This window comes from Hyperolius riggenbachi, chromosome 12, assembly GCF_040937935.1.
Source record: "Hyperolius riggenbachi isolate aHypRig1 chromosome 12, aHypRig1.pri, whole genome shotgun sequence".
Lineage (NCBI taxonomy): Eukaryota > Metazoa > Chordata > Amphibia > Anura > Hyperoliidae > Hyperolius > Hyperolius riggenbachi.
This window is the reverse complement of record NC_090657.1, coordinates 170315347-170329687: the sequence shown is the minus strand read 5'-3', so window position 1 is coordinate 170329687 and position 14341 is coordinate 170315347.

Here is a 14341-nt window from a genome sequence, read left to right as displayed (position 1 = left end):
GATTTAGTAACTCCTTCTAAATAAAACAATATCAGATATGTGCGGCTAAATTGTTTCTGTAGTAAAAAGCAGTGTCCAAAGAAAGTTGTCAATAATTGAGCTTTCACAGAGCATAAATCACATGCTTGTATTTTCCAGTGTAGGTTGCTTACAATGAAGTCTCAGGTAAAGAGATTGTCAAATTCCCACCAAAAATGACTTCACTTAGTAAACTACACCCCCTGAGGTACCCTTGGATGGATGCATTGATACTTTGGGCTGCAGAGATTATTGGTGAAATTTGATGGAATGTATAACAACAAAATGAAAAATGCATTTCTTTTATTCAGATATGTCAGCTGTTCTGCTTTTGTCGCAGATATGTTTTGGAGTATTGTAGTAATTCACCCCAAAAATAATGCAGTAACTCCTCCTGAACAAACTGATATAAGATATATGTGGCTACATTTTTTCTGTAGTAAAAACCAGTGTCCAGAGAAAGTTGTCAATAATTAAGCTTTCACAGAGCATAATTCACATGCTTGTATTTTCCAGCATAGGCCACTTACAATGAAGTCTGAGGTAAGGAGATTGTCAAATTCCCACCATAAATGGCTTCATTTAGTAAACTACACCACCTGAGGTATCCTACGTTGGGTGTGTTGATAATTTTGGCTGCAGAGATTATTGGTGAAATTTGATGGAATGTATAACAAGAAAATGTAAAATTCATTTCTTTTATTCATATATGTTAGCTGTTCTGCTTTTTCACAGATATGCTTTGGAGTATTGTACTAATTCACCCCAAAAATGATTCAGTAACTCCTTCTGAATAAAACGATATAAGATAAATGTGGCTACATTGTGTCTGTAGTAAAAACCAGTGTCCAGAGAAAGTTGTCAATATACATACATTACATAAACTAACTGTATAAGGATACAGCCCCTGTATACAGTAACATTACACAGCATATATACATATATATATATATATATATATATATATATATATATATATGTGCGTGTGTGTATGTATATATATATATATATATATATATATATATATATATATATATATATATATATATATATATATCTATATCTGACTTCACCTACATACTAGGGGTGGATGGAAAGGGATCAGAGGAGTTGGGAGGTGAAATTATGTGAATAAATGTGTTTTTACACTGTAACGCTGTCTGTGAGACACAGACACACAGCAGCTACAGCTCTCTCTATCCAGAGATCACTGCAGCTGGTGGAGAAAGCTGGATAGAATGCAACTTTGTTGCTTTCTATCTAGTGATCACAGTGATTAGCTCACAGCGATCACATGGTAGGGAGCCAATAAAACTGGCTCCTTACCGAATCATTAATGCCTCATTCACATCAGGTGCGTTTGGGATCGCACATGAATGGGCTTTAATAATGCAAGCGTGTTTCAGCACATTTTTGCACATTTGTATATGCATTTCTATGTGTTTTTTCCCCTGAATAATGGGAGGGCTGGGCATGATTTCTATATGTGTACAAAACTACAATTACTAATACAATTATGCATAAAAAAAATACACATTACCTTGCGTTTATGTGCACTTCTGCGTGCTTTTGTGTGATAAAAAGAAAACGGGCATTGACTTTCATTACATGCGTTGCTAATTAGCAACGCTCAAAAATGCTGACAACCCTAAGTGTCAGCATCGCTCTTTATTGCAGTGCAATGACCTGCATGGGGTCAATTGATTTAAATACATTTTATAGACACCATGCGTTATGCATGGTGTCAGCGTTATGCTACAGTGCATAAAAACATCCAAGATGTGAACGAGCCCTAACTACTCAGCTGTCATGATTTACCACAGCCGATTCACCAGCAGCGTGCACAGTCGATTGACACAGTACCGTTGAAATCCGGCGGTGTAAATACGATGCCGCTTCTGAGATAAGTGGCCACAACTGCGGCATAGGATTTACTTATCTCTAGGCAATTGAGGAGTATCTTTTGCATTTTCAGCTTGCCTGTCATGTGCGTCCTGTGCGGTGCATGTCCAGATTTTGCCGCAAAATTAATAAATCTCTATGCGTCTGCATTTGCATTTTTGCTCTCGCTTGTATTGTTGACTTTGATATCAGCATGAAGCACTCACTTTCAAGAAAAAAAAAAAACTAATGCGGGCATTGCTGTGGTAACTGGCGGCGTAATTCTGACGTTAGGACTGGTGAATTTGCGCACAGGAAAATTATCAGCCTTTCATATATCACACCCTTAATCTCAAATTCACTGCGATAAGCTTATTTTAACCATTTATGCCACGCGGACGTGAGTTTCACATCCCCAGCGGCAGCTGCTACAGCCGCAGGGACGCGCTAGTCACGTCCCTGCAGTTTGGGGGGCTGTGCCCACAATCGTGCAGGCAGATGCTCACGTTCGCGATGATGCCGGCAACAGGGGCGATTGGCTGAAGGGGACAAAAGTCCCCTGTGCCAATCCGTACATGTCCCCCGAGAATAAACACTGTTTTTGTTCAAATACAGTGTTTATTCTTAAATAGAGCCACCGCGCTTCCTTCTGCCGACGATTTCCGCCACGCTTCCTCCTGCCGACGATTTCTGCCGCTTTCCGCCACCCGATCGATAGTCTAATGAATGGGAACAAAGTTCCCATTCATTAATCTCCCCACCGGACACCCGTGATGCAGGCTTTAATTGAAGCCTACATCACTTCCCTAGTAACAATGTAGCAACAAATTGTTTCCTATGTAGCGTACTTGTACGCTACATAGGATTTTGGTCAGCGGGGACATCTTATGGCCAAATAGTAAAATAACATCTACTGACTTTAGGGAACAAAAACAAAATAAAAGGCCATATTATTATACATTTATGGGCTAAAAATTAGCGATGGATGCAAAACTGAAAAAATTTACCTTTATTTCCAAATAAAATATTGTCACCATACATTATACTAGGGATATAATTTTATGGTTCCATTAACCAGGACAAATGGGCTAATAAAATAGGTGGATTTTAATTACGGTAGCATGTGGTATTTTAAAACTATAATGGCCGAAACCTGAGAAATAATGATTTTTTTCCATTTTTTTCCTAATTATTTCAGTTAAAATGCATTTAGAATAAAATAATTCTTAGCATAATGTTCCACCTAAAGAAAGCTTAATTGGTGGTGGAAAAAACAAGGTATAGATCACTTCTTTGTGATAAGTAGTGATAAAGTTATTGGGGAATGAAAGGGAGGAGCGCTGAAATGGGAAAATTCCTCTCGGCCATAAGGTGAAAAATACCCGCAGGCTGAAAAGGTTAAAAAAAAAGTGGGCGGAGCCAGCAACAGCCAAAGGGGAAAAAATGACTTGCTGCTAAAATCAGTCAGAAAGTATTGTGACATAAAAACTGGGGCAGGCTTTACTGCTTTGTCTCCACCTAGGGGGTTGGAGTCTACAACCCCGGCCCAGCCATGGAATTTAGCCCACGTCCCCCATGGTTCGGTGGGCTGGACTGATCCAGGAATCGAACTCACAACCTTCCACTTGGTAGACACAGTACAGTAACCCTTTGCCAACACACCTGCCCAATGTAAATAGATGCAAATAATACTTTTAACATGGAAACTCTATTCTTCCTACAGTTTTAAGAGTTTTAGGAGTACATGTGTGAAATTTTGTACACTTCTTCGGCCCATAGCTGTGTAGGTTGCTTGTGCTCTGTTAAGCTATTTTATCCTCGGTACCCCTGGGGCGGCCCCCCGAAAACCCCATTTTTACCCATAGACTTTCATTGGAAAATGTTAAACTTTCACCAATCAGACAGATCTGAAGGTAAACTCACCAAACTTGGGTCACTTAGTCATGGGGTTGAAATAAAATTTCTTTCACATTTTGGGGACTGTAAAAGTGGGCGGAGCCACAAACAACCAATCGCATTTTCCCTATTGACTTCAATGGGAAAATTGTAAAAGCTGTCATTCTAACAGTTTTAAAGCCAGAGTCCCTAAACTTGGCACCGTGGGTCACTGGGTTTCTATGGTTAAAATTTTGGAAAAGTGGGCGGAGCCTACAACAGCCAATCACATTCAGCTGTTTGTTTTATATGGGAAAATTTAAATTGTAGCTTGGGTTCAAATTTTAAAAGTGGGCAGAGCCACAAGCTGCCAATTGAATTTCAGTGATTTATTTACATGGGAACATTTAAAATGCTGCTATGCTCATATTATTGATGTCAAGGACCCCAAAGTTTACAAATGTTCTCACTGGGTGTTTGCACTTTAAGGTTAGAAAAAGTGGGCGGGGCCACCGACAACCAATCAGATTTCACCCATTGATTTTCAATTGAGAAATTAAAACATCTGCCATTTCGACACTTTGAATGCCAGGATTCCCAAACCTTAAAGCGTTGGCCACTGAGTGACTGTGGTTCACAGTTAAGGGAAAAAAGGGGTGGGGCAATAACAGCCAATCAGATTTCAGCTATTGACCTTAATGAAAAAAAGATTAACTACTGCTATTATTGCAGTTTAAATGCCAGGCATCCCAAACTTAGCACAATTACTCACTGGGTGACTGCAGTCAAAATTTAGCAAAAGTGGGTGGAGCCACAAACAGCCAATCAGATTTCACCTATTGACATCAATGTAAAATTTTCAAACATTGCCATTCTCACAGTTTTAAAGCCAGAGGCCCCAAACTTGGCACAGACCATGACTGGGGGACTGGGGTTAAAATTGAGAAAACTGGGCGGAGCTTACAACAGCCAATCAAATGTTACCTATTGCAATTCAATGGTAATATATACATTTTTGCTTTTTCACAGTCATGCTTTGGAATATGGCAGAAAATCTACCCAAAAAATGATTTAGTAACTCCTTCTAAATAAAACAATATCAGATATGTGCGGCTAAATTGTTTCTGTAGTAAAAAGCAGTGTCCAAAGAAAGTTGTCAATAATTGAGCTTTCACAGAGCATAAATCACATGCTTGTATTTTCCAGTGTAGGTTGCTTACAATGAAGTCTCAGGTAAAGAGATTGTCAAATTCCCACCAAAAATGACTTCACTTAGTAAACTACACCCCCTGAGGTACCCTTGGATGGATGCATTGATACTTTGGGCTGCAGAGATTATTGGTGAAATTTGATGGAATGTATAACAACAAAATGAAAAATGCATTTCTTTTATTCAGATATGTCAGCTGTTCTGCTTTTGTCGCAGATATGTTTTGGAGTATTGTAGTAATTCACCCCAAAAATAATGCAGTAACTCCTCCTGAACAAACTGATATAAGATATATGTGGCTACATTTTTTCTGTAGTAAAAACCAGTGTCCAGAGAAAGTTGTCAATAATTAAGCTTTCACAGAGCATAATTCACATGCTTGTATTTTCCAGCATAGGCCACTTACAATGAAGTCTGAGGTAAGGAGATTGTCAAATTCCCACCATAAATGGCTTCATTTAGTAAACTACACCACCTGAGGTATCCTACGTTGGGTGTGTTGATAATTTTGGCTGCAGAGATTATTGGTGAAATTTGATGGAATGTATAACAAGAAAATGTAAAATTCATTTCTTTTATTCATATATGTTAGCTGTTCTGCTTTTTCACAGATATGCTTTGGAGTATTGTACTAATTCACCCCAAAAATGATTCAGTAACTCCTTCTGAATAAAACGATATAAGATAAATGTGGCTACATTGTGTCTGTAGTAAAAACCAGTGTCCAGAGAAAGTTGTCAATATACATACATTACATAAACTAACTGTATAAGGATACAGCCCCTGTATACAGTAACATTACACAGCATATATACATATATATATATATATATATATATATATATGTGCGTGTGTGTATGTATATATATATATATATATATATATATATATATATATATATATATATATATATATATATATATATATATCTGACTTCACCTACATACTAGGGGTGGATGGAAAGGGATCAGAGGAGTTGGGAGGTGAAATTATGTGAATAAATGTGTTTTTACACTGTAACGCTGTCTGTGAGACACAGACACACAGCAGCTACAGCTCTCTCTATCCAGAGATCACTGCAGCTGGTGGAGAAAGCTGGAGAGAATGCAACTTTGTTGCTTTCTATCTAGTGATCACAGTGATTAGCTCACAGCGATCACATGGTAGGGAGCCAATAAAACTGGCTCCTTACCGAATCATTAATGCCTCATTCACATCAGGTGCGTTTGGGATCGCACATGAATGGGCTTTAATAATGCAAGCGTGTTTCAGCACATTTTTGCACATTTGTATATGCATTTCTATGTGTTTTTTCCCCTGAATAATGGGAGGGCTGGGCATGATTTCTATATGTGTACAAAACTACAATTACTAATACAATTATGCATAAAAAAAATACACATTACCTTGCGTTTATGTGCACTTCTGCGTGCTTTTGTGTGATAAAAAGAAAACGGGCATTGACTTTCATTACATGCGTTGCTAATTAGCAACGCTCAAAAATGCTGACAACCCTAAGTGTCAGCATCGCTCTTTATTGCAGTGCAATGACCTGCATGGGGTCAATTGATTTAAATACATTTTATAGACACCATGCGTTATGCATGGTGTCAGCGTTATGCTACAGTGCATAAAAACATCCAAGATGTGAACGAGCCCTAACTACTCAGCTGTCATGATTTACCACAGCCGATTCACCAGCAGCGTGCACAGTCGATTGACACAGTACCGTTGAAATCCGGCGGTGTAAATACGATGCCGCTTCTGAGATAAGTGGCCACAACTGCGGCATAGGATTTACTTATCTCTAGGCAATTGAGGAGTATCTTTTGCATTTTCAGCTTGCCTGTCATGTGCGTCCTGTGCGGTGCATGTCCAGATTTTGCCGCAAAATTAATAAATCTCTATGCGTCTGCATTTGCATTTTTGCTCTCGCTTGTATTGTTGACTTTGATATCAGCATGAAGCACTCACTTTCAAGAAAAAAAAAAAACTAATGCGGGCATTGCTGTGGTAACTGGCGGCGTAATTCTGACGTTAGGACTGGTGAATTTGCGCACAGGAAAATTATCAGCCTTTCATATATCACACCCTTAATCTCAAATTCACTGCGATAAGCTTATTTTAACCATTTATGCCACGCGGACGTGAGTTTCACATCCCCAGCGGCAGCTGCTACAGCCGCAGGGACGCGCTAGTCACGTCCCTGCAGTTTGGGGGGCTGTGCCCACAATCGTGCAGGCAGATGCTCACGTTCGCGATGATGCCGGCAACAGGGGCGATTGGCTGAAGGGGACAAAAGTCCCCTGTGCCAATCCGTACATGTCCCCCGAGAATAAACACTGTTTTTGTTCAAATACAGTGTTTATTCTTAAATAGAGCCGCCGCGCTTCCTTCTGCCGACGATTTCCGCCACGCTTCCTCCTGCCGACGATTTCTGCCGCTTTCCGCCACCCGATCGATAGTCTAATGAATGGGAACAAAGTTCCCATTCATTAATCTCCCCACCGGACACCCGTGATGCAGGCTTTAATTGAAGCCTACATCACTTCCCTAGTAACAATGTAGCAACAAATTGTTTCCTATGTAGCGTACTTGTACGCTACATAGGATTTTGGTCAGCGGGGACATCTTATGGCCAAATAGTAAAATGACATCTACTGACTTTAGGGAACAAAAACAAAATAAAAGGCCATATTATTATACATTTATGGGCTAAAAATTAGCGATGGATGCAAAACTGAAAAAATTTACCTTTATTTCCAAATAAAATATTGTCACCATACATTATACTAGGGATATAATTTTATGGTTCCATTAACCAGGACAAATGGGCTAATAAAATAGGTGGATTTTAATTACGGTAGCATGTGGTATTTTAAAACTATAATGGCCGAAACCTGAGAAATAATGATTTTTTTCCATTTTTTCCTAATTATTTCAGTTAAAATGCATTTAGAATAAAATAATTCTTAGCATAATGTTCCACCTAAAGAAAGCTTAATTGGTGGTGGAAAAAACAAGGTATAGATCACTTCTTTGTGATAAGTAGTGATAAAGTTATTGGGGAATGAAAGGGAGGAGCGCTGAAATGGGAAAATTCCTCTCGGCCATAAGGTGAAAAATACCCGCAGGCTGAAAAGGTTAAAAAAAAAGTGGGCGGAGCCAGCAACAGCCAAAGGGGAAAAAATGACTTGCTGCTAAAATCAGTCAGAAAGTATTGTGACATAAAAACTGGGGCAGGCTTTACTGCTTTGTCTCCACCTAGGGGGTTGGAGTCTACAACCCCGGCCCAGCCATGGAATTTAGCCCACGTCCCCCATGGTTCGGTGGGCTGGACTGATCCAGGAATCGAACTCACAACCTTCCACTTGGTAGACACAGTACAGTAACCCTTTGCCAACACACCCGCCCAATGTAAATAGATGCAAATAATACTTTTAACATGGAAACTCTATTCTTCCTACAGTTTTAAGAGTTTTAGGAGTACATGTGTGAAATTTTGTACACTTCTTCGGCCCATAGCTGTGTAGGTTGCTTGTGCTCTGTTAAGCTATTTTATCCTCGGTACCCCTGGGGCGGCCCCCCGAAAACCCCATTTTTTCCCATAGACTTTCATTGGAAAATGTTAAACTTTCACCAATCAGACAGATCTGAAGGTAAACTCACCAAACTTGGGTCACTTAGTCATGGGGTTGAAATAAAATTTCTTTCACATTTTGGGGACTGTAAAAGTGGGCGGAGCCACAAACAACCAATCGCATTTTCCCTATTGACTTCAATGGGAAAATTGTAAAAGCTGTCATTCTAACAGTTTTAAAGCCAGAGTCCCTAAACTTGGCACCGTGGGTCACTGGGTTTCTATGGTTAAAATTTTGGAAAAGTGGGCGGAGCCTACAACAGCCAATCACATTTCAGCTGTTTGTTTTATATGGGAAAATTTAAATTGTAGCTTGGGTTGTGGCTTGGGTTCAAATTTTAAAAGTGGGCGGAGCCACAAGCTGCCAATTGAATTTCAGTGATTTATTTACATGGGAACATTTAAAATGCTGCTATTCTCATATTATTGATGTCAAGGACCCCAAAGTTTACAAATGTTCTCACTGGGTGTTTGCACTTTAAGGTTAGAAAAAGTGGGCAGGGCCACCGACAACCAATCAGATTTCACCCATTGATTTTCAATGGAGAAATTAAAACATCTGCCATTTCGACACTTTGAATGTCAGGATTCCCAAACCTTAAAGTGTTGGCCACTGAGTGACTGTGGTTCACAGTTAAGGAAAAAAAGGGGTGGGGCAATAACAGCCAATCAGATTTCAGCTATTGACCTTAATGAAAAAAAGATTAACTACTGCTATTATTGCAGTTTAAATGCCAGGCATCCCAAACTTAGCACAATTACTCACTGGGTGACTGCAGTCAAAATTTAGCAAAAGTGGGTGGAGCCACAAACAGCCAGATTTCACCTATTGACATCAATGTAAAATTTTCAAACATTGCCATTCTCACAGTTTTAAAGCCAGAGGCCCCAAACTTGGCACAGACCATGACTGGGGGACTGGGGTTAAAATTGAGAAAACTGGGCGGAGCTTACAACAGCCAATCAAATGTTACCTATTGCAATTCAATGGTAATATATACATTTTTGCTTTTTCACAGTCATGCTTTGGAATATGGCAGAAAATCTACCCAAAAAATGATTTAGTAACTCCTTCTAAATAAAACAATATCAGATATGTGCGGCTAAATTGTTTCTGTAGTAAAAAGCAGTGTCCAAAGAAAGTTGTCAATAATTGAGCTTTCACAGAGCATAAATCACATGCTTGTATTTTCCAGTGTAGGTTGCTTACAATGAAGTCTCAGGTAAAGAGATTGTCAAATTCCCACCAAAAATGACTTCACTTAGTAAACTACACCCCCTGAGGTACCCTTGGATGGATGCATTGATACTTTGGGCTGCAGAGATTATTGGTGAAATTTGATGGAATGTATAACAACAAAATGAAAAATGCATTTCTTTTATTCAGATATGTCAGCTGTTCTGCTTTTGTCGCAGATATGTTTTGGAGTATTGTAGTAATTCACCCCAAAAATAATGCAGTAACTCCTCCTGAACAAACTGATATAAGATATATGTGGCTACATTTTTTCTGTAGTAAAAACCAGTGTCCAGAGAAAGTTGTCAATAATTAAGCTTTCACAGAGCATAATTCACATGCTTGTATTTTCCAGCATAGGCCACTTACAATGAAGTCTGAGGTAAGGAGATTGTCAAATTCCCACCATAAATGGCTTCATTTAGTAAACTAAACCACCTGAGGTATCCTACGTTGGGTGTGTTGATAATTTTGGCTGCAGAGATTATTGGTGAAATTTGATGGAATGTATAACAAGAAAATGTAAAATTCATTTCTTTTATTCATATATGTTAGCTGTTCTGCTTTTTCACAGATATGCTTTGGAGTATTGTACTAATTCACCCCAAAAATGATTCAGTAACTCCTTCTGAATAAAACGATATAAGATATATGTGGCTACATTGTGTCTGTAGTAAAAACCAGTGTCCAGAGAAAGTTGTCAATATACATACATTACATAAACTAACTGTATAAGGATACAGCCCCTGTATACAGTAACATTACACAGCATATATATATATATATATATATATATATATATATGTGTGCTTGTGTGTATGTATTATATATATATATATATATATATATATATATATATATATATATATATATATATATATATATATATATATATATATATATATATATATATATATATATATATATATCTGACTTCACCTACATACTAGGGGTGGATGGAAAGGGATCAGAGGAGTTGGGAGGTGAAATTATGTGAATTATTATTATTATTATTATTATTAAGTATTTATATAGCGCCGACATATTACGCAGCGCTGTACAGTGTATATATATATATTTATCTTGTCACTAACTGTCCCTCAAAGGAGTTCACAATCTAATCCCTACCATTGCCATATGTCTATATTATGTAGTGTAAGTACTGTAGTCTAGGGCCAATTTTAGGGGGAGCCAATTAACTTATCCGTATGTTTTTGGAATGTGGGAGGAAACCGGAGTGCCCGGAGGAAACCCACGCAGACACAGAGAGAACATACAAACTCTTTGCAGATAGTGCCCTGGCTGGGATTCGTACCAGGGACCCAGCGCTGCAAGGCGAGAGAGCTAACCACTACGCCACCGTGCTGTGTTTTTACACTGTAACGCTGTCTGTGAGACACAGACACACAGCAGCTACAGCTCTCTCTATCCAGAGATCACTGCAGCTGGTGGAGAAAGCTGGAGAGAATGCAACTTTGTTGCTTTCTATCTAGTGATCACAGTGATTAGCTCACAGCGATCACATGGTAGGGAGCTAATAAAACTGGCTCCTTACCGAATCATTAATGCCTCATTCACATCAGGTGCGTTTGGGATCGCACATGAATGGGCTTTAATAATGCAAGCGTGTTTCAGCACATTTTTGCACATTTGTATATGCATTTCTATGTGTTTTTTCCCCTGAATAATGGGAGGGCTGGGCAGGATTTCTATATGTGTACAAAACTACAATTACTAATACAATTATGCATAAAAAAAATACACATTACCTTGCGTTTATGTGCACTTCTGCGTGCTTTTGTGTGATAAAAAGAAAACGGGCATTGACTTTCATTACATGCGTTGCTAATTAGCAACGCTCAAAAATGCTGACAACCCTAAGTGTCAGCATCGCTCTTTATTGCAGTGCAATGACCTGCATGGGGTCAATTGATTTAAATACATTTTATAGACACCATGCGTTATGCATGGTGTCAGCGTTATGCTACAGTGCATAAAAACATCCAAGATGTGAACGAGCCCTAACTACTCAGCTGTCATGATTTACCACAGCCGATTCACCAGCAGCGTGCACAGTCGATTGACACAGTACCGTTGAAATCCGGCGGTGTAAATACGATGCCGCTTCTGAGATAAGTGGCCACAACTGCGGCATAGGATTTACTTATCTCTAGGCAATTGAGCAGTATCTTTTGCATTTTCAGCTTGCCTGTCATGTGCGTCCTGTGCGGTGCATGTCCAGATTTTGCCGCAAAATTAATAAATCTCTATGCGTCTGCATTTGCATTTTTGCTCTCGCTTGTATTGTTGACTTTGATATCAGCATGAAGCACTCACTTTCAAGAAAAAAAAAACGAATGCGGGCATTGCTGTGGTAACTGGCGGCGTAATTCTGACGTTAGGACTGGTGAATTTGCACACAGGAAAATTATCAGCCTTTCATATATCACACCCTTAATCTCAAATTCACTGCGATAAGCTTATTTTAACCATTTATGCCACGCGGACGTGAGTTTCACATCCCCAGCGGCAGCTGCTACAGCCGCAGGGACGCGCTAGTCACGTCCCTGCAGTTTGGGGGGGTGTGCACACAATCATGCAGGCAGATGCTCACGTTCGCGATGATGCCGGCAACAGGGGCGATTGGCTGAAGGGGACAAAAGTCCCCTGTGCCAATCCGTACATGTCCCCCGAGAATAAACACTGTTTTTGTTCAAATACAGTGTTTATTCTTAAATAGAGCCGCCGCGCTTCCTTCTGCCGACGATTTCCGCCACGCTTCCTCCTGCCGACGATTTCTGCCGCTTTCCGCCACCCGATCGATAGACTAATGAATGGGAACAAAGTTCCCATTCATTAACCAGCTGAGCGGTCTGGACGAGCTCAGCTCGTCCAACACCGCCAGCGGCTGCCGCTCAGGCCCTGCTGGGCCGATTTTAACGAAATAAAAAGCAGCACACGCAGCCGGCACTTTGCCAGCCGCGTGTGCTGCCTGATCGCCGCCGCTCTGCGGCGATTCGCCGCGAGCAGCGGCGAAAGAGGGCCCCCCTAGCCGCCTGAGCCCAGCGTAGCCGGAACAAAAAGTTCCGGCCAGCGCTAAGGGCTGGATCGGAGGCGGCTGACGTCAGGACGTCGGCTGACGTCGATGACGTCACTCCGCTCGTCGCTATGGCGACGATATAAGCAAAACAAGGAAGGCCGCTCATTGCGGCCTTCCTTGTTTATTCTGGGCGCCGGAGGCGATCGGAAGATCGCCTCCGGAGCGCCCTCTAGTGGGCTTTCATGCAGCCAACTTTCAGTTGGCTGCATGAAATAGTTTTTTTTTTATTTAAAAAAAACCCTCCCGCAGCCACCCTGGCGATTTAATCAGAACGCCAGGGTGGTTAATCTCCCCACCGGACACCCGTGATGCAGGCTTTAATTGAAGCCTACATCACTTCCCTAGTAACAATGTAGCAACAAATTGTTTCCTATGTAGCGTACTTGTACGCTACATAGGATTTTGGTCAGCGGGGACATCTTATGGCCAAATAGTAAAGTGACATCTACTGACTTTAGGGAACAAAAACAAAATAAAAGGCCATATTATTATACATTTATGGGCTAAAAATTAGCGATGAATGCAAAACTGAAAAAATTTACCTATATTTCCAAATAAAATATTGTCACCATACATTATACTAGGGATATAATTTTATGGTTCCATTAAAGCGGAATATAACCCTGCATTTCAACTTTGCTCTAAAACATTATTTACAGCATATTATATGCAAAAAGCATTTTTTTTTTACTAGACCAGCATTGGAAGGGTTAAACACAGAGGTGTTAAGTTCCGTGCAGACATTCAGATAGTTACATTCTATTTAGTTAGTGTGTAACTGTTTATCAATAGATACATCTCTTTGGCTGTCCTCCAAGCTCCTTCTCAGTGAGAGAGATGAGTCACAATAAACACATATTTGTAAACAAAAAGTATCTAACTCAAGTTCGGATTCGTCTGCAGAAATCTCTAGGGACTTTAAAGCCCTGTGTAACCCTTCCAATGCTGGTCTAGTAAAAAAAAAATGCTGGTTGCATATAATATACTATAAATAATGTTTTAGAGCAAAGTTGAAATGCAGGGTTATATTCCGCTTTAACCAGGACAAATGGGCTAATAAAATAGGTGGATTTTAATTACGGTAGCATGTGGTATTTTAAAACTATAATGGCCGAAACCTGAGAAATAATGATTTTTTTCCATTTTTTTCCTAATTATTTCAGTTAAAATGCATTTAGAATAAAATAATTCTTAGCATAATGTTCCACCTAAAGAAAGCTTAATTGGTGGTGGAAAAAACAAGGTATAGATCACTTCTTTGTGATAAGTAGTGATAAAGTTATTGGGGAATGAAAGGGAGGAGCGCTGAAATGGGAAAATTCCTCTCGGCCATAAGGTGAAAAATACCCGCAGGCTGAAAAGGTTAAAAAAAAAGTGGGC